General features: G+C 44.1%; 1 long non-coding RNA gene across 1 annotated transcript in view; it reads left to right on the forward strand.

Moving 5' to 3' along the window:
• Positions 1-16284, forward strand: part of LOC142786708 (uncharacterized) — a 28673-nt gene extending 12389 nt beyond the window's left edge. The window contains exons 2-3 of the long non-coding RNA XR_012889139.1: positions 6857-6927; positions 15679-16284. This is a non-coding gene — a long non-coding RNA (uncharacterized LOC142786708). The remainder of the gene's footprint in view (positions 1-6856; positions 6928-15678) is intronic.
• The last annotated feature ends 4510 nt before the right edge of the window (positions 16285-20794 follow it).

The following is a 20794-nucleotide window of genomic DNA, read 5'->3' on the forward strand; positions in this document are numbered from 1 at the left end:
CTTTATTATTCACAGCCATTACATGATTCTCGTCATGTCTTTCATTTTTCTATTTTGAGCTGATTTCGATTTGTGCGTGTTCTCGCACTTTTTCTTTGATTTTTTAAAATCATATATTTTCTCTAGATCCTATTGTGTTGTCTATTTATATTGCTTTATTTTTGTGCGCCTGTACTCAAACCTCATGGTTGTTCCAGGGCACGTTGAAATGAACGATTGAATGATTAAGTCGCTGAATAATATTCATTACACTACTGCGTGATCTTTCCCAACTGAATTTCTGTGCTCTTCTTTCCCAAACAAAAAAATTTAATTTATGTGCCATTGTTCGCGTTTAGTTTTGATTATCCTCAAGTTTTCCGCTTCTTTCTTTCTTTTACCACGAAAGCATTCTATGTGGGGGTCCATGACAGCTCCGCTGACTTACTTCTGTCACGGAAGTTACGGTGATAATATATACAAAAAACTGCAAAGAAAAAAAACTATGGACCATCTCCCCGTAGTGAACCCTAATGGGATGCGAACACGGTGTAAGATATGTATCTTACACCATGGATGCAAAGCAGCAGTGCTGCACACGGCGTTGACGGGGTCGAAACGGGCTTCGATACCGGTGCTGGTGCGGAAGAACGTTTGAAATGAAACTCAGGGTAGCGTTTACTCGAGTAAACGTTTGTTTGAAATGCAGACACAGGAGGCGGGACGCGTGGAAGACGCTTGAGCTCGACTTAGTTGGGTCGTGCCTAGTCGGTGTTGACGTCGCCATTCGCGAACTCAATCGACTTCGCTATCCCTCGAAACACCAGTGACAGCCGGGAAAGATACGCGCATACTAGTTGGAAGCTTCCCACGACGGCGTCCCGCCCGTCAGTGCGATCGCACGGCAGGAAGCGGCACGCTGTACACATTCTAGACGCGCAGAGCGCGCACCCACCGGCTCGTGTGATCTCGCCGACAGATGAAAGAAGTGGCGCCGGCGAGATCATGCACACGTGAGGAGTGGGCTCGTGCGTTGGGAGCAGTGGCGAGGGTGAAGAGTGAAAGAGCAGACACGGGGCGAGCGCGCAGCAGGCGAAGTAGAGACGTCACCACGCGCTGGTAGGAGGGCGTGGCTACTTGGCACCGCTCCAACATTTGCAGCGAGTGAAGCGGTGCATACGGAGGGACAGCGCCACACACGGTGGTCATAGAGCTGCTTCGCATGTAAAAAATCTAGCAGGCTAGCATTTGTCACGGAGAATCGAAACAGAAACCTCTCCATGCTGCGCGCGCGGCTATAACCTATACGCCACAAACATATGTCTCGAGTGTTTACGGGAAGCCATACACCATACATCGTTTGGCAGTCCTCGAAGTTTCAAAATATTAGAGTGTTTTTGTTGTCAATGGTGAAATGGCGTGACGGACGCGCTGTAAAGGTCGTCGCCTCCACGAAGGTCGTCCTCCACTTAGCGTGGTCTCTCTGGCGCGCGCGCTTATCAGACTCGTAATTCGGGATAGGATGAAGGTCGCTTCTCACGCCACCGCGGCTGCGTTTACGAAAAGAGCACGCTGCTGACACACGACACAGGAAGAATTGCGAGTTGTTCGCGCTTGTCCTGTGTACTTGTGTGCTTGTTTTGTGCTTCTTACTGTTCGAAGAGCGCGCTTTAGTTGTCGATCTGTGGCAGTTCGTCAGTGCTCGTCCTGTGCATGCTGATCTCATGCGTACTTTCTGCTTGAGGCGTGCGCTGCAAGTTTTGAGCCGCTTGCCGTTTATAACGTGACTTTGCGATTTCTTGCTGTTTCTAAAACAATGATTAATGAACGCTCAACTACCTCTATAAAGACACGTTTCATTTTTGTGTTATACCGATATCTATATAAATGGAATCGGCAAGGTTTTTTTTTATTTCTTGCTCTCTGCCTACTTCTCAGACACGAATTCGGCAGTCATTCATTGCTTTTTTTTTATCGAAGACTTCTTTACTTTTCCAAAGTTGTCCCTGAAATTCAAGGCTTCATGTAGGCTACCGACCAGAGTGTATACTTATATATTCAACCAAAATATGCATAACTGTTTTTAAATTTGTTAGACTCTACACGCATGTACAGGAAAGGGGAAAGTCAATTCTTCTTCACCCATTTTCTATCTAAATCTCTGCCTTTAGGTACACCCAACCTTCCTCTTAACAGCTAAGCGCTTTTTCTTCAATGATCATAAAATATATTTTCGCTTTTTTGTACTTAACCTTACTGTAGTTACTCAGAAACAATTGTTTTCTACAGCTGCCATTCAGTTTAATATATGCTTCTATGACGATTCACTTAAAGGGCCCCAAGAGCACCTCCACTCATTTCTGACACTTCATGCAAACGTGCGCATCATGTTCAGAATTCCGCCACGATCAGCAATGCCAAACTGCAGCGCGACGAGCCATGGGTGTTCCAGAAGTTTCAATAAATAATCCCTCCTCCTCTCTGCTCCTTTCGCCACTTTTAATTCTCTCATATGTTAGCAGTGTCGTCAGCATGTCATCGGACAGTCCTCAGTTTGTCCGCTTACACGCACTATCAGCCTCAATTGAAACCAGAACCGCGGCAAGCGTACGCAGTACTACGGAGCGCACCGTCCACTTATCACCATGCGCATACACGCATATATACGCAGAGCTGCCGAAGAAGATGCGTGTGCCTTTCGACGGTGATAATTCGTTGATGCGCACAATGCCATTGCGAAAGCTTCCCGCTGTTCGGGTTTCATTTGACGCTCATTGTACGTGCGCCTGCTGCTCTTCCTCCTCGCACGGAGCAGTCGGTCAGGAGAAGAGACGAGCCGACGAATGAAGAAAAGGGCGAAACGAGCTAGAGTGTACTAGGTACGACCAAAAGCCGTGGTGCTACGCTTTATTGTAGACTCATGCTCAATGTCTGGGTTGTTTAGGGGCCCTTCAAGAAACCTTGTTACCATGTCGCTTACACTGCCAGACACATACTTTCTGATGAGTCACCCATCTTTTTTTTTTGCTCAAACTTCACTCAACGTTCTTGCCATACCAATACGGAAACACCTCTTCATCCCATCTGCTTCCTTACATGTTCTGTAATCTTTCATCGAAGCTAATTTTCAAACCAGTGAAGTCACTACGGACTCCACCATTATTATGCGTCTGCACGTCACGCAGTGAAGCCTAGACGCTATCGGTGGTACATGGTGCTATTTGGAGGTGTATGTAGATAAACGTACGGTAATAAAAAGATGTGTATAAAAGGTAAAGTGGTGTAATGTTCACTTTGGCGTACGGTATTTTTGAAAAATTCGATTCGCAAACGTGACTGATTACCACCCGCTGCAGTGAAGTTACAATATTGTTTACCACTCGATCTTTCTCGAGCAATTTAGGAAGGCATGTTACCTGATTCCAGATTTCTTGTATCTGGCGCATCACGAGGCGGTCTCTCTTCGTATGCCTGCAATGTGCTGGTGATTCACTACCTCCAAAATAGTGATCGGTAATACCAGTCCTCAGGCAGGTAAACTCTGTGCCTTTTCAGTTTCTGCAGCTGCACAATGGGGTTTTCGTGTTGCTTTGAACACAGGAAATAGTTGCGTAAGTAGCAGAAACTCAGGTGCACGAATGTTTTGGTGTCGTGAAGCCAGAAAAAGAGCAGGCAGAACAAGCTTTGCTTTTAACCAAAACTTAATAAAATAGGAATGGATGACCTTTCGCCCAAATTCATTTAATTTTTCATTGATATTTCTGCGTTTGAACTCGATGAGCACATAATATTTTTTTTGTCTGCTTAGTGTTTGCCTGTACTGGGTTTGTATTTTGTTGCTTTTGCAATGAATGGTCAGGTGTTCTTACTCATATGTGTATGTGAATTACTGTTGGCTTAGTGCTGTGGGCGAAATCTACAGCGTAGTGTATTTCTAGGCGTTATATTCTTGTGACAGTTACCGAGTGCCATTTCATGTCTGTCGACAATAATCAAGATAGGTTCTCGATGTGGATTGGGGTTGTTTTGTACTATAAGCTGACAGTCAAATGCAGCGGAGAAATTCGATCCTAATTACGGCTTGATGACCCAGAAGACCTGAAAAAAAAGAGCGATCATTTTCCTCGTGGTTTCACTATTTCGGTCATACATTTTTTTTGTCTCGTTTTCAAATACAGCCTTCACATTTTAGTAACAAGTTTATTGAATTATTGATGACAACTGGTATTACTTTTGAAATTTAACGGATCGAAACTTCCAGGTCACACGCTTAGATTCTCTTATGCCCATGGCGGTGGGCTATGCGCCACATAGTGCAATTGTGGTCACCATTAAGCCCAATCAACGTGACGTTTCCCAACAGTGATTAGCTTCCTGCCGGAACTTGTGGAAAGGTGCCAATCACGTTCAAGAAATTCCATTCGGATAAAGCCCGATCTAGGACTGAAGTGACCGCGTGACATCATTGTTACAGGTGTGCAAGCTTTAAATAATATTGTTTCTACTATAACAAAGATATTTGGTGGTCGGGTTGTTGATGCTACAAATTGTCTGACTTGCACTCACCGCTTGCTCTGTCTTGTCCCTTCTTTTGTGTTTTGCAACCAGACGGGTGCATCGTCAACGGGTGCAACTTGTTGACGGGTGCAACGTCTATTTTGTTTAACAACTTGATGAATCGGTAAGTGTCCTGACACTTGGTTATTGAGACTGCAGATAAACGAAGCAAAAAAGCTCTTCAATATGAATCACCAACTAGCCCAGTAAGCTAAAATATAAGTAGACCCGCAGGCCGCGGGATCAAATCCCGGCTGCGGCAGCTGCAATTCCGATGGAGCCGGAATTATTGTAGGCCCGTGTTCTCAGATTTCGAAGCACGTTAAAGAACCCAGGGAGTTCTTTAACTACAGTGTTTCACTACAGTGTTTCTCGTAATCACATGATGCTTTTGGGACGTTAAACCTTACATATCAATCAAATCAATCTGAATTATAAGTATGCGCCACTGCATTTGGAAAAGTCTCTCTACCCCCTCTGATGCACAAAACATGAAGAAGCTTCATTTACCTGGAATTTTGGGTGAAGCAAGGTAGGCATAGCCGTAGAGTTTCGGATTACCATCGAGGAGAAACTCGGGCTATATGTTCATTGGTGAGTAGATAGAACACTATAGAAAAACTGTACGTTGCACGTGTTGCAAAAATTCTTTCTTGACTTAGGAAAATAAGACCGAACATTTGTGTAGGCAGGCTGTGGCATAACTGTCATACAGTAAAGTCAATAAAATAAATAACAACATGGTGCCACCAGCTTCACTGTATAGCCAGTGCTCGTGACGTCAAGCAAACGCAACTGCTTGAAATCATTTTCCCGTTGCAGGAATCAGTCTGGGGTGGGCAGAGACAAAACCATCAGTCAGTCGGGGAAATGTGGGTTGGCCTCCTACGTTATTATGCAAGTTTGACGTAAAAAAGTATATTGTGAGTATCAGAGCGAAGACACCTGTGACGAGACTGCAGAAGTGGTGGGAATCAGAGTTCTTGCCTATCGAAGGTAGGCTCTCACTGAGTGAGAGTGCAAAGAAGTATTCAGTCAGCATGTCGTTTTTAGTTTCAAATAGGGGCTCAGTGATTATTACCACTTAAAGCCACACAGGTGCTCGCAGCTATACCTTGGAGCGACCTACAGCGTGCGAGATAACGGAGAACGTGGCATCGCCACTTCCACGTCATATTTAATATACAGGGCGTCCCACTACTTTTAGCCAGTGTTTAAAACTACGCCGGATTACGTCATTACGACGCCACCAAATGCATGTTACTCAGAGTGGCCTGGAGTTATTTTTGTATTCATATAATGCATATTTACATCTGTTTAATTAACTAACTTCTGAAAGAACGAAGAACGATAAAGAATTTCAAAGAGAATGTTGCAGATCGGTTTGCAAAACGCCCAAATAGATTGTTCTGAACATCATATCTGTTAGGTATTAGTGTTTTTCTGCTAATTGCGAATGCCCGCGAAATACAAAATATACCACGTGAAACATCCGCTCATGCGCCAGTGCGCACAATGATTCTAAATATCCCTAACGTTCCGCGTACGAACGACCATAGCATTTGCCGCATTGGGCTGTCTCGTCAGGGCCGCCACTGTGGTGGCGGCTTGGCGATGAACACGTTGTTTCGCGCCACAAAAACATTAACCGCTGTGACAGCTTATCGCTGTCTTGAACCGGTGCAAGAGAAACGTGTCGTGATGCATAGGCCTGCATACGGAAGGGAGTTAGGCCGACCAGGCGAAGCTGCCTCAATCCCTCCCCTCTCTTTCCTCTTCAAAGTGAACGGCAGCGCCAACTCTGTCTGAATCCGTCACTCGACTGGATCTTGGGTGGCATATTTAAGGCACAAAGTAATGGCTACCCACTGTTTTTCAAAGTAATGGCCACTACAAACCTGAATTTAGAAAAGTGGGCGCCTCCTATATTCACACCTGGAAATACCGTTACGCGAAACATCTAATTGTTTTAGTTTTGCATTCATCACATAGCTTCTTTTTCTTCGAACTCGACTGCAGGCAAAGGCATTGGCGTGTCCTGCAGGGAAGTTTCGGAGAACAATGCGCTAATAAACGACAAACTGTGCTCCGTCGAAATTTCGTGAAGGCGATGACACATTACGGGCCCCTTGCATTTTGATGGTAGGCTTTTGACAACGCCGTAATAGCTATTGCGGTTTCGTATCCCATAACGATGCTCAAACCAGTATTGGACTGGTCACCGGTAGAGGAGATGCACGTTAGATCTCGTTTGAGAGTGCGACTGATTGCATGGCTGGTTGTTGCTGAAATGTAATCTTGTCGCTTACTTTGTTTGCAGATTCTTTCGACATACAAAGGGATCTTGGACAACACGTGACAAAGAACAGTAACAGTTTCAGTAATGTGAAGGTATAGTCCTTTCATAAATAGGAAACCTAAAGCGGTGCGTTTTAGTGCCCTCGTCGTAGCGAAGATTACGGCGATGTGCGACGTTGGATACAAAAAATAAAACTCTTGTTTTGCAATGAAATCAAACACAGGCTTTCATTCTGTGAGAGTTAAAAAATGTTCTATGACAGAACCAATTCGGTGCTTGAAAGTGCTTTTGAAAGAGATACTATACAGTGACGACAGATAAGGAGTCACAAGAACTGTTCAAGTAATAGCTAAAACTGTTGATTGGGCAAGTGTGTGTTCATTTGCGTTACGTTTTAGCGCCAAAAGACTGAACGCCTAGGAATCGACATGCACACACATTGCGCGGCAGAAACGTATAATTAAACCAGGAGTCGACCGTGTGAATTGCCAATAATGAGCACTAACAGGCAATGATTTCAAGGAAAGTATAGGGGATGTTATTCAGTGATTGTAGTGTAAATGTGAAGAAACTTTGCAGGGGTGGAACAGTTGCGCAATGGCACCGATGTCAGTCATTGTGCGCCTACGCTGAACCACCTCTGCAGCTTCAAACTTATTTATGAGCGCAAAACAGCACCGCAGCCACCAAGCCCCGGGCCGGAAAACGTGGCTGAAATATCGTGTTTGTGGTTTCATCGAGACGATAATAGTTTTGGTTTCATCAAGAACGTGATTTTCCGAACAATGTTTCTGAGGGCATGGTCGTGACCGTTCGCGCGCGAGCAATCTAGGAAGGTATTAGTGATAATGACTCGTAAACCCGTATTCTTGCTACGCTCTCAACGTGAGGAAACAGTGCGAAAAGAGCAGTGCACAATAGCGCATCGAAGAGCTAAGCAATATCGTACCCAAAAGAGTTAACTGCCAGCCTTCGTGTATTCAATTTTGCCACTGTCGCATTCATTGCTTCTCCCTTGCCGGGAAACTGCCTTTTCTTTGTAACTGGATGGCAGCGTTTTCCTTTACTTCATATAACATAATATTTGGCATCACTTAGTACGGCTTAAGTCATATAAGAATGGATCAGCTTCGCTGTGCCTTGAGCTTAGTTCAAGCTACGCTTGTTTTTTGTTTCTTTGTTGTAGTTCGGAATTTCGTGAAATCAGTTCCTTTTCATTCGTCGCTAAGAAAGCCCTTCAAATGCTTCAAAATATCTATTTTCATTATTCTTTATTTTAGTGTAAATGAAATAAAAGTAGAAATAAAAAAAGATTGGGTAGACGTTACTTCAACATAGTGATTTACCTAATAAGCTAAACAAAAAACAAGAGAGAATAAATGCCTTGGTTATGCTACAACATTACTGCGAGTCTCATGACAAAGAGAATTGGTGTGGTTAAGGATAATTGGTCAGAAGGTTTATAAGTAATATTTCAAGTGCGACATCAAGCTCAGTTTACCGAGTTACGGCACTCTCGTCTAACAGCTAATTCCGTTTTTTTACACAAAGACATTGCATATAAATACAAGGCATTATGGCCGTTACGGGTTATTTATAGCAAAATTTTGGTTTTCTGATCCAGAATCAAGTGCTGACGTAGGCTGCATGTCAATCTAGATGCTTCAAGAGCTGCGCGTGATGTCTTTCTGTTTATGGTTGGCACTCGTTTCCATCAATGATAGACTTTTTATCATGCACCTTGCTTGTAGTGGGCGAGTTCATCATCAGCTTGTTGAAAAAGGAATGATGCGTTGCGAGAAACCCATTCCACAACCGGCTGGCCATTATGTGACGCTAGTTGTAAGTATTGCAGACTTTGATACTGCTCGAAAGCTTTACCATGGTTTTATTGGCGAAAAAGTGTGGCTCTAGGCACGAGTGTTTTTACGATAACAGGGACTACAGTAAGACGCGGCTGTGATGAGCTATGATAAAACCCTTCTCAATTTTTCAGGATCGATGTTTTTCTTTCTCGGTACTAAATCCATTAAAAACCGTACTTCCTTTGCTAAGTAGTTCAAGAAACTTATTGCAGCAGTTTTAAATTATTGTTGCGGTATTGCATGCCTGCAGTTCTGTATAGCCTTTTATGAAACCACGTCATTCGGCCTTTCCCGATTTTGGTGCACCAGCTGGTCCCGTCCTACATTCTGGTAAGCATCTGGTACAGAAATATTGTATAAGGGGCTGAATACACTGGTCAGATGACGTGATTATAGCCTGGTCTAAGTGAAGAGAGTGTGAAAGAGTACGGGATATTGAAGCACGTTTTTCGTGATATGAGTATAATATTTATCTTTCAATCGCATGCATGCAAGTCCCGAAAACCCTGTATGTCACATAGCCTTGCAGGAGTGCCTTGAAGCTATATTACGGAGTCGTCAACATTGCTATATGTAGTCTGTTTTCGTGGACACCGTCATTAGGATGCAAATTTTTTGTTTTACTACATTATAACGCAAATGTTTTATTTTGGGGTTTACCGAAAATACGTCCGCAAAATAAACGCAATCATATATGAAGGAATAATATTAAACAGGACCCGAACTCACCATCAATGAGCCCACGACGATAGCTGGCGAAATTATAACTAACTGCGCTACCATCAAAAGCGCGAAGGAGACTACAAGAACCTGTTTTTTTTTTCACACTGCTATCAGACTACTCTTGGCTCATGGGGAGGTGTCTCGGGCTGGAAGCAGTAGAGTAAGCAACTTTCGGCTTCCGTGATTAGCTCAGGCAACGCGCCATTGCTGTGTCCGTCCAGTTGGACGTGTTTCTAATAGAATAGTCGTTTTTTTTTTCAGCTCTATAATATACTCAAAGTAGTGATGGTGTAGAGCTTTTATTCGCACAAGAAAAAGGAATACCAGCGAGATAGAGGGAGAGGTTAGCCTCACACTGGGTGTGCTCATGCTGTGTGGGGTCTCTACTTCGAGACTTTATTAATTGAAATTGCCAGTCTGGCTCTCCTGATCGAGGCTTTTTGGCCTGTATGATCTAAGCACCTTGTCAGAGCCGCCTCCCTGTCCTCTTGGAATAGGGATAGGAAGAGTGCTAAGGGCTGAATTGCACTGACGGCACCAGATTATCCGGAAGGCATCGGCTACCTACCCCCTGTACCAGCACGTGACATTGACTGTCGGGTCGAAACGTTTCACGATAGCAGGGCAGAGGATCGTATTAGTAAAACGTCCCCAAAAGACGCGTTTGCTCACCCTTCCGAAACCTTTAGCGGAAATTATAAAATCTGCAATCTCTGATGTAAGAGGGACTCTTCCGGCCTCTTCGTCTAGAAGGTTGGCGGAAGGTGTGTTCGAAATGATTGCGTCAGCAGACGCATCAGGGGCACCGTTACCGCTAAAGATTTGTGTGGACAAACACGCATAATGTACGAAATAATAACAGATAATTTAACCTAGAACACATTTGTTATCAATTCGAAAATGCACGTCTTAACATCACACGTGAGACGCGCCTTTGATTTTAATGTAAACAACCAACCGCCACATAAAGGTAGTGTTCTTATTTTCTTATAAACGTTGAGGGCACACACACAGTTATATATATATATATATATAGGCAGGCATAATGGTTGAGTGGCAGTAGCGTTGCATATAGTCCAGTAGATCCTCCGTGAGCGGTCACAACGTGGTTTATTTCGACGTTTCGGCCTAGAGTCTGGCCTTCATCAGGATTAAAGGTACAGTTTGTTGGTGCTCACCTTTATACAATCTCAAATCAGAGGGAAATGAAAGAAGAAAAAAGACAGAATAAAAGAAAAAAAGAAAGAAAGAAAAAAGAGAAAAAGAATATAAGGTGGACTCCCCTCGGGCGCCCCCTTCCAGTCTTCCTTCCACTTCCCCCTTCATCTCTCTCCCCTTTCTCCCTTTCACCTTTTTGATGTCAGCGGTCTGTGTATGCTTTCTTTCACTAACGCATTCTTCTCGACCAGACGGCACCTCCTGGCACTGGTGGTTCAGTGTGGGGCAAAAAGGAGCTTTTCAGGGAAATCTAAGCCTTTGACTGCTCAGAGCCCCATCAACGTTTCGTCGTAGAAAGAGGGGTGCCGAGTGTTGCGGCAGAGGCTGGTAAGCGGGCATTTTAGGAAATTTGAAGCCTTTAACTACTCGGCGCCTGGTCAACATTTCATCGTAGAAAGAGGGGTGCCGCATATTGCGGCAGAGGCTGGTAAGCGGGCGCAATGCGAATTCCTTGCCCGCTTCTGGATCACGCGTGCAGTGGGGGCCTCCCGGCTGTGCACAGGGTTGCTGTTGGGCATGTCATGGATGGCACAATTGATTGGGTGGTAAAATGAAACAGAAAACAGACGACAGCTGCACTTAGGAAGAGTAGTTACATTTGGAATTGTTTTGAGTTGGTCCAGTGCCCTTCGCAGCTGCAGTGCCGTGAATTCAGTTACAGCTTTCATTGTTGCCGTTATTGTTTTCTAAAGCTTTAATTGCTGCAAGTGTACCAGGATTCTCATTTATTCCTCTATCAAGGGTGCTAAATCGGTGGATAAGGTATGGCTCTCGTTGTTCACGTTCTCGATTTGATTTAATTACCGTCTCTAAGAGCGTCACTGATAGTTTATCGAATGCATGGTCGGGAAGATTGAGATGTTTTGATAGAGGTAGACTTAGGGCTGACTTCGCATGGGCTCTGTGATTATTCAAGCGAATCCTAAATGGTGTTTCTGTTTGTCTGATCTACAGCATACTACACACGTTGCATTCGAGTAGGTATACCACATTAGAGGAATCGCATGTTACGTTTTCTCGTGTGTTAATCGAAAACTTGGATTGTGTGCTGGTTGCTTTGTGTGTTTCTCGCATCGCCTTACATACAAGACGTCGTGGCTTTAAACAAGGTTGGCATGAATTATTGGGGGGTAATGTATTAACTTTAGAGTGGACAAGTGCGTCTTTGATGTTACGTGGTCGTCAGTAAACGACGCCTGGAGCGGATGAGAATGCACGTTTCAGACGTTCACGTTGTTCCAGAATGTTGTAATGTCATTTAAGGATTTTGTTTACATTGGGGAAATTCGTGCTGCAAGTCAAGCAGAGGTTTGTTCGTTGTAGGTCTTCTTGCGGTGGTCGCTTCATAAGTAAGTCTTCACGATTTAGTTTTCTCGCTTTTTGAACAGCGTCATTAATTACATGTGGGCGGTATTTTTGTTTCTCGAGCATAAGTTTTAGCCTCTGTGAGCTCGTGTCAAAGTGAGCGTCTCTAGAGCAGATTCGCTTAAACCGGTGAGCATGGCTGTATGCAATACTGTTTTTACAGTGACGTGGGGGATCGCTTTGGTAATGGAGGTGTTGTTGTCGACCCGTTGGTTTGCGATACAGGGTTGTAGAGAGCTTCTCTTCTTCTATCGTTATGGTAACATCAATAAGTGTATGTTCGGATGTATGGCATTGTAAGTGTCGATGAAGCTGAGAAGTTCGTCCTCGCTGTGGGTCCAAATAAGAAAGATGTCGTCTATGTATCTTCTGTATAACATTTGTTTCACGGAACTTTGTGCAAGAAATTCAGATTCTAGCTTTCCCACAAATATGTTGGCATAATTAGGTGTCATTTTGGTGCGCATAGCGGTCCCGCTGAATTGTCGAAAATACTCTTGGTTAAACTCGAATGAATTTAATTCGAGGACCATCCTCGTCAAAGTTGCGATGGCAGAGAAATCTGGGGTGTTAGATTGTCTATGGTTTGTGTACCTGTTTCTACTGCAGCTATGCCATCATTGTGAGGAATATTTGTATACAATGAAGAGACATCAAGAGTAACCAAGTACCAGTTTTTCGGCACACACAGACCTGCAATGTCTCGAAGAAAATGTGTGGTGTCTTTTATGTACGAGGCGAGGATGCATGGAATGTGGCTTGTTAGTTTATCGACGTACCCTCATATGGGTTCAGTTATTGTACCGATGCCTGATATGATTGATCGAACTGTGTTACCGGGTTTATGAGTTTTCGGGAGGATGTAGATGCGACCTGCAGGAGGGTATGCTGCTCGCATCAGTTTGTGGTCAGTGTTGGTTATCTTTTCTGCATCCAACAGTTTCTTTAGTTGTGTTGATACGATATGTTTGTATTCGTCTGTCGGATCACCTGGGAGGCGTTAGTAAAATCTTGAGTCGTCTAGTTGGCGGTATCCTTCCTCTAAGTAGTTGGTTGTATTAAGGACTACATTTGCTTCTCCTTTGTCAGTGGGTTTTATTGTTATGTCTGCCCTAGATGCCAGATTTTTCATACTTACTTTTTCAGGCTTTGTCAAGTTTTTTTGGTTTCCTTTCTGTCTGTGGTATTCGTGTACTATAGCTTTGCGTACTGCGGTGATATAAAGATCCAGGCACTTGTCTCGATCACTGTTCGGTGCCAATCATTTGTTTTATGACGGTGAATTGCTTCGTGGTTAGAAGGCCTGTCCAAGAAATATTCGCGCAACCTTAAGCTTCGAGCGAAGTTGTCGAGGTCTCGGAGCAAAGTGGAATTCTTCGAAAAATTTTGTGGTCGGGCAGAAGCTTAGTCCTTTAGATAGCAGTTTTTCTTCGTCAGGTGAAGACCTCGTGTCCAATAGGTTTACAACCAGAGTATCACAGGGTGTGTTTCTAGATGGGTGCTCGTTTGTACCGTTAGTGGTTTCCTGGGTGGTGGAGTTGTAGTGCTAAGGAACTATATCAGGGAACGCGGGGTTGGCCACATGGTCTCTTTTGAGTTTATAATTTTTTGTGGTCATGAAGGCTTGGTATTTATTCTGTTCAAATTCAGTTATTCGGGTGATTTCTTCGTTCGATAAAGTCTTGTGGTGGAGGATGGTGTTGGTCATTGTGACCAGTTTTTTTACCTGCCTATCACTGTGATTAAGAGCGATTTCTGTTAATTTAAGAGACGCTCAAGGAGGTCATTTTTTTACATTATTTGGTCGTGTTCATCTAGGTTTGCAGTGGCTGGTGTGAGGGAGAGTGTCATACTCTTGAGGCTATTCTAGCACGAAGGTACACTTGCAATGGTGATTTATGTATTTCATGTCTAATTCGTTTGTCAGGAAGTATTCGTACTTTAAAGGAAAGTGGCACTGCAACTGGGAAACGATGAGCTGGACTTACATATCAGGGGTCAATCTTCTTTTTTTTTTGGTGTGGGGTGGTCCTGATGAGGTCGGCAGGTTGTAGTTATGTCCGGCAGGCCTTCGTCGTTGTAGCGAGGATTTCAGCGTTGGGCTCCCGGCGAACATGTTCATGGGCAGTTACGGGGTCCCTCATAGGGGTTACGGGGTCCCTTTTTATCTTGTTCTAGTTCGTTCATGCGATTTCTGATTCCTGTCTCCTGTGTAAACTTATTTGCTTTTGTTCATTTAATTATTTATTTACTTATCCTGTTGAACATTGTACCCTATCTTGTTTTTTGTACCCCCTTATGTAATGCCTTCAGGCCTTTAAGGGCGAAATAAATGAAATGAAATGAAATGAAAAAAATAGGGGGACGTGGTTCCGTAGTTCAGCGGGCTTCCCTTTGAGGAGTGGTCTAGTGTTGCTGTCGTGTAGAGTGCTTTTGGTCTCGACATCCGCAATGAAGGGACGCGTGTTGGCTGTTCAGCAGACTTCCCCCCTAGTAGTGGTGCGCTGTTGATGATGGTGAGAGGGTGCTTGTGGCTCGCGGGCCACAAGCACCCCCTGTTCTTGGGAGGGCTGATTGGTCAGCTGTCATCTAATAATATCACGTGCTACGTGACGCCAAACAGGCAAGAACAGGGCTCCACAGTAGCCGCCATGGCAACGGGTGGCACTTACCGACAATCCCACCTTCATTTTACATATATATCTACTCAATAAAGTGAATTCGGACATAGCCGTCATGGTAGCTAACTTGAAGAGCGTATGAGGCAGTAAACGAAGGTCGAAGGTTCGGTCCTTGCTCAGGGCAAGTTATCTTTCCGTTCACTTTTCCTTGTTCAAATTTGCATTACGATTGCTTCTAATAACATCCTCTACACTTTCCTTGGCATTATTGTCTGTTAGATCTTATTATATTGTGTCTAACAAAGAAAACCAGCCATTCATAGTAGCTTTTTTTCTTAGCAAGATAATGTTTTTCAGCCATCATTTCTAGTGTTTTACCTGTTTTAAATTAATAGTAAGTATTTCGAGCCTTAGTCCCCCCGAAATAGGTGAATTGGGTTTTTGACCGACAATAGGGTGCTTGGAGTATAATAGTCATAGCCTTGAATGTCCTTGAAAAATTCAAACATTTTTTTCACGTAAACGAGCATGCACCCTGTTAAACCTCATGCTGAGAAATGGCTGTAGACAGCAGTGTAAAGCTGTTACTGCAGCTCTTTACGTGGCATGCCACCTGATCTACACGGTGATGGTGCTATGGAGTCTTGCTAAAATCCTTTATTTACAACGAAAGCACAAAAGGGCATTGCTGTCTTGTAAAAAGAATGTGAGCACATTTTCCGCTCCATTAGATTCCCAAAAAACAGGGCCGAAAGAAAGAAATCTTTTGGGAATAAGAAAAATGCTACTTTTTTGTTGAGAAGCTGACAACCCGTTATTGTGTTGCAGTGGCTGCTCGTTTTGGACTGCTGACTTGTTGCTTTGAAACTGGATGAAGTTTTGACTCCCAACTATTGTAAATGCTTTTTGATGAAGTTAAAAATGCACAAGCTATTAGAGGTATCATTTAGGCTTCGTGCAGTGTGATTTCACTCTGTTCAATATTAACGTCTGCCTAAGCAGCCGCTGTAGCAATGTTTGTACTACATTCAATGATCCGCTATTGCTGCAGGCGTAATTCTTCGATGCCAAGAACTTCGATGAAGGGTCATCACCACAAGGTCGCCGCCGCTTCGGATCATGCCACATGTGTGGAATGATGGGGCATTACATCAAGAATCACCCGCCCAAGGACAACATCGTATTTCAGACACTTAGTGCATGAAACCTTATGAATTTGCATTGCACCCACTCTACTTGACCTTATTAAAATAGGTGCAGTAGCGTGTGTGCCTTTTGAAGTGCTGTATTGGATTTGAACTGCAGAGCCAGTACAATAATCGGATATTCTGACACCCATTGGCAATGAATGCTTGTACCACGCTTTACTACTGCAATAATTCATGCTGCAGTTTGAAGCATGTTTACAGGATGCGTGGGTTTGTGAAAAATAAAAGCTACTTGCACTGCATTTCCAAGCAGAATAGGTTCTTTTCGCTGTTTCGAAAAGCAGAGGTATGGCCGTTTAGTAGAACATCCGCTTTCCATGCAAATGACTCTAAAATTCCGTCTCCACTTTTTCTCCACAATTTTTATCACCCATTTATTTTATTTGCATCGTTCTCAATTTTTTGGTCATGCAAAAAACGATGTTTCGCTCACAACCAATGACGCTGACACCGACACAAGAATTTCTGTGAAGCTAGCTCTTTCACGCTATCGGTTTAAAGAGGATGATGATGATGATATATGGTGTTTTTAGGCGCAAGGGCTATTTTATGGCCAAAGAGCGCCAATTCATTGGACAAACAATGTGGACAATGATTGGATTAGCGGCTGTATAAGGGCCATAAAATTCCTCGCAGTAAGGTGGGTAAAAACATACAAGTAATAAAATCATGACCATGCCATGAAAGGTGTGTGTAGTTTGAATGGGTGACAAAAGTTGGTGATAATGAAAAACGATGGTGGACATGTATGGCCTGAGCACAAGTACTTCACTCGTTCATACCCTCGCGTCCAAGGGCCGTGAGGCAAGTGCTTTCCTGTGTAGCCACCGCAGCAAAAACCTCTCTGTAGAGGTCCGGCTATGGAATGCCCGGGTATATGATATGAAAATTATGAATTTTGTTTAAAACGCTAACAATGATTTATGACTATAAAGCGGTTCCCTACCAATGAACATTGCAGGGTGTCAAGGTATATGTTGTCGGTAAGGTAATGAAAAATGCTGTTTTCTTAGAGTTTCTAAGTGTTTGCACTGGATTAACATGTGAAGGACTGTTATTGCTTTACTACATCTGTCACATAATGGTGAATCACCACCAGACAAAAGATATCTGTGTGACGTGTATGTGTGTCCTATCCTGAGTCTTGTTAGTGTTACCTCTGTATGACGCGATTTTGACACTGGCAGCCAATGACCAAGGTGTGGCTTAATAATGTGTAGTTTGTTTTGTGTGTGTGTATCCCACTTGCTCTGCCAGTAGTCCCTGAGGTTTCGTTTGAGAGACGGCTTCAGATCAAGGGCCAGGATCAATACGGGTGTAGGAGCAGTGCTTTTGTGGACGGATGCAGCGAGCTGATCCGCCCTCACGTTGCCTTGGATCTCACGGTGCCCTGGCACCCAGCACACTACAACATGTTGTTTGAGTGTGTGGAGTGTGCACAGAATGGAGTAAAGTGAGACAAGGACCGGGTTTTTTGTTTTTAAGACTGTGCGGAGCCGTTACCACACTGAGGGAGTCTGTATAAATTACTGCTTTTTGTATTTGTGATTGTTCAATGTGTTTAGCTGCCACCAGTATCGCGTAAGCTTCCGCTGTGAAAATACTTGTGCCTAGATGTAGAGGGCCAGCATCCGAAAAGAAAGGGCCAACAGCAGCGTAGGACACAGAGGAGTTGGACTTATAGGCATCTGTAAAGAACTCAGGAATTGTGTATTTGTGTTGAAGTTCAAGGAAGTATGTTCGGATATGGGCAATAGGTGCATGTTTTGTAACTTCTAGGAAAGACACATCGCAGTCTATAGTCGGCCACTGCCACGGTGGCGGGTATGCTACAGGAGCCATTAAACTGTGTTCAAGTGACACTCCAGTTTCTTCAGCTAGACCCTTCGGGCGAACTGATAAGGGCTGCCTCATCGAAGGCCTGTTTTGAAACAGAATGGAGCTCGACAGATCATTATTAGTAGAGTATGAGGGGTGCTTCTTGTCTGCTTTCACCTTAAGAAAATATACAAAGGACATGTAAGTTCTCTGTAGATGAAGCGATCACTCATTTGACTCAACGTAAATGCTTTCTACGGGGCTGGAGCGAAAAGCACGCGTAGAAAGGCGGATGCCTAATTGGTGCACGGGGTCCAGCCTCTTCAAAGCACTTTGAGCCGCAGACTGATTAAAAATGGCGCCATAATCTAAGCGGGTGCGAATGAGGCTTCTATACAGATTCATGAGACATTGCCTGTCACTACCCGAAGTAGTATGTGACAATACTTTCAAAACACTCATGACTTTTAAACATTTTATCCTTAAATACTTGATGTGTGGTATGAAGGACAACTTGTTGTCCAAGATTAAGTCTAAGAATTTATGCTCCGCATCAACAGACAGACGTTGACCGTTCAGTTCAATGTCGGGTTCTGAGTGCATGCCTCTCTTTCGGGAAAACAAGGCAAACGTGCTTTTTTTGGGTTCAGTCGAAATCTATTTTCCTCTGTCCAATTGGAGACCTTGTTTAAGCCTAACTGAACCTGCCGCTCACACATTGCCAGGTTGCATGACTTAAAGCCAAGCTGGACGTCATCGACATATGTACAATAGAACATGTTGCGGGGAATGGACAGGTGCAAGGATATAATTTTGATAATAAAAAGTATACAACTAAGCACACCACCTTGCGGTACTCCCGTTTCTTGAACAAATTTTTGGAAGAGAATACTGCCCACACGGACACGGAATGTCTGATTGGACAAGAAATTCTCGATTATGGAAAGCATTTTAGCGCGCACACCCAGATGAAACAAGCCTCCTAATATGTCAAAACGCCATGTTGAGTTGTATGCCTTCTCAATATCCAGAAACACAGAGAGGAAGTATTGTGTGAGGACCAAAGCATCTCGGATCTCTGCCTCAGTGCGAACCAGATGGTCGGTGGTAGATCTACCCTCTGAAAACCCGCACTGGAATCTGTCGAGCAGATTGTGTGTTTCCAGAAAAAGTAAAAGTCGGCGGTTTATCATCGTTTCAGAATGTTTACAAAGGCAGCTTGTGTGTGCAATGGGCCTATAACTCGAAACTGAGGAAGGGTCGTTCACACGTTTCAAACGAGGGATAATAATAGCATCTTTCCAGGAAGCAGAGATGGGGCCGGAAAGCCAAATAGCTTTGTGTATGTACAGTAAAGTTTTTCAAGTTTGGAGCGGCAGGTTTTTCAACATTTCATACGTGACACGGGCGTTGCCTGGGGCAGAAATACTGCAGGAGTTTAGTGATGTTTGTAGCTCAGCTAAGTTGAAAGGTTGGTTATATGCCTCGTAAATTGTGCACTTGTATTCTAGTTTCTGCTTTTCTATCCTTGCTTTGTATCTTTGGAAAGCTTCAGTGTAGTGTGTCCAGCTAGACACCTCTCCTCGGTGCTCGTAGTGTGCAACGAGGAAGTTCGCCTGATCTTCCAGGCTGTCACCCTGTGTGTTTACGAGTGGGATTGTGTGTACTTGTCTTCCTGCTACCCTACCAACCATGTTCCAGACTTTAGCCTCTTGTATATATGAACTTATCCCTGATAGAAACTTGTGCCAATTTTCTCTTCTGGCCTGCTAACGCTCTCTCCTGCCTTGAGACTTTATTTTCCTAAAGCTTTTAAAATTTTCGGCTGTCGGAGAATTCCGAAGCAACCTCCATGCCCTGTTCTGCTCCTTTCGGGCATTCCGACACTCAGTGTTCCACCATGGGACGCGTCGCTTGCCCGGCATACCAGATGCTTGCGGTATGCACTTGGCTGCTGCATCAGTAAGAAAAGCTGTGAAGTACTGCACAGCTTCATCTATCTTTAACCTACATGTGTCAGTCCAACAAAAACGAGTAGTGTTATGAAAGTGTTCCTGATCCGCTTTGTCTATATTCCATCTGGGAACACGTGGAGGACCTTTTTCTAGTGATGCATTTAGAATAATCGGAAAGGATTCACTTCCAAAAGGATTGTTTATCACTTTCCATTGAAGTAGAGGTACAAGCGATGGGGACACAATGCTGAGGTCTATGAATAAGTAGGTTTTGTTGGTGTGGTTAAAGTACGGTGGCTCTTTCCTATTCAACAGACATGCACCCGAAGAAAAGAAAAACTGTTCGATTAGGCGACCTCGTGCATCGCAGCGAGAGTCACCCCATAGTCCATTATGTGTATTCAAGTCTCCAAGGACCACATAAGGTTCCGGTATTTCGTGTATCAGTGACTGGAATTCATGTTTTTCAAGACGGTACTGCGGCGGTATGTAGAGAGGGCAGATGGTGACAAGTTTGTTCAAAAGAACTGCTTGTACAGCCACTGCCTCAAGGGATGTTTGTAGCGGTAGATGTGTACATGCTACGCCCTGATCAACTATAATGGCCACACGGCCAGATGACACTACATCGTCATTGCGGTCCTTTCTGAACATTACATAACGACGTAGAAAATTGGTGTTTCTGGAATTTAAGTGTGTCTCTTGTACACGCAGCACGTTTAGGAAGTGTTCGTGTAAGAGTTCCTGGATATTGTCGAGAATTCTAAGCAATCCTCTGACATTCAATTGTATTATTTGTGTATCCATTATGAGTGTAAATGAGTGTTGTGTGCTAAAGAAGTATTGCATCAAAATAAGAAGCCTTTTCAGGCCCTGTAATGATGGTTTTTGATTTTCTGACGCGCTCCAATGCGCCGCGCCTGTCCTTCGGCCCCGAAGACACCGTTGGACTCGCTGTTGTATCCATCAACTCGGACGAGGTGCTGGATGCCCGCTCGTGGTTCTCGCGTGCAGGCACGGAAGACTTTGGACTATCTGTCGAGACAGAAGGCCCTGGGGCCTCAAGTCTGGAGGCCTGCAAGCCTTTGGTGGCGGAAGAGCATGTGCTACTTCCACTGAGGGGGTGATTGGCGCTGCCGCTCGTCCACTTTGTGTGGTACGTGCGGTGGTACGAGATGTTTTATTT

Source organism: Rhipicephalus microplus, chromosome 1, assembly GCF_043290135.1.
Source record: "Rhipicephalus microplus isolate Deutch F79 chromosome 1, USDA_Rmic, whole genome shotgun sequence".
Taxonomy (NCBI): domain Eukaryota; kingdom Metazoa; phylum Arthropoda; class Arachnida; order Ixodida; family Ixodidae; genus Rhipicephalus; species Rhipicephalus microplus.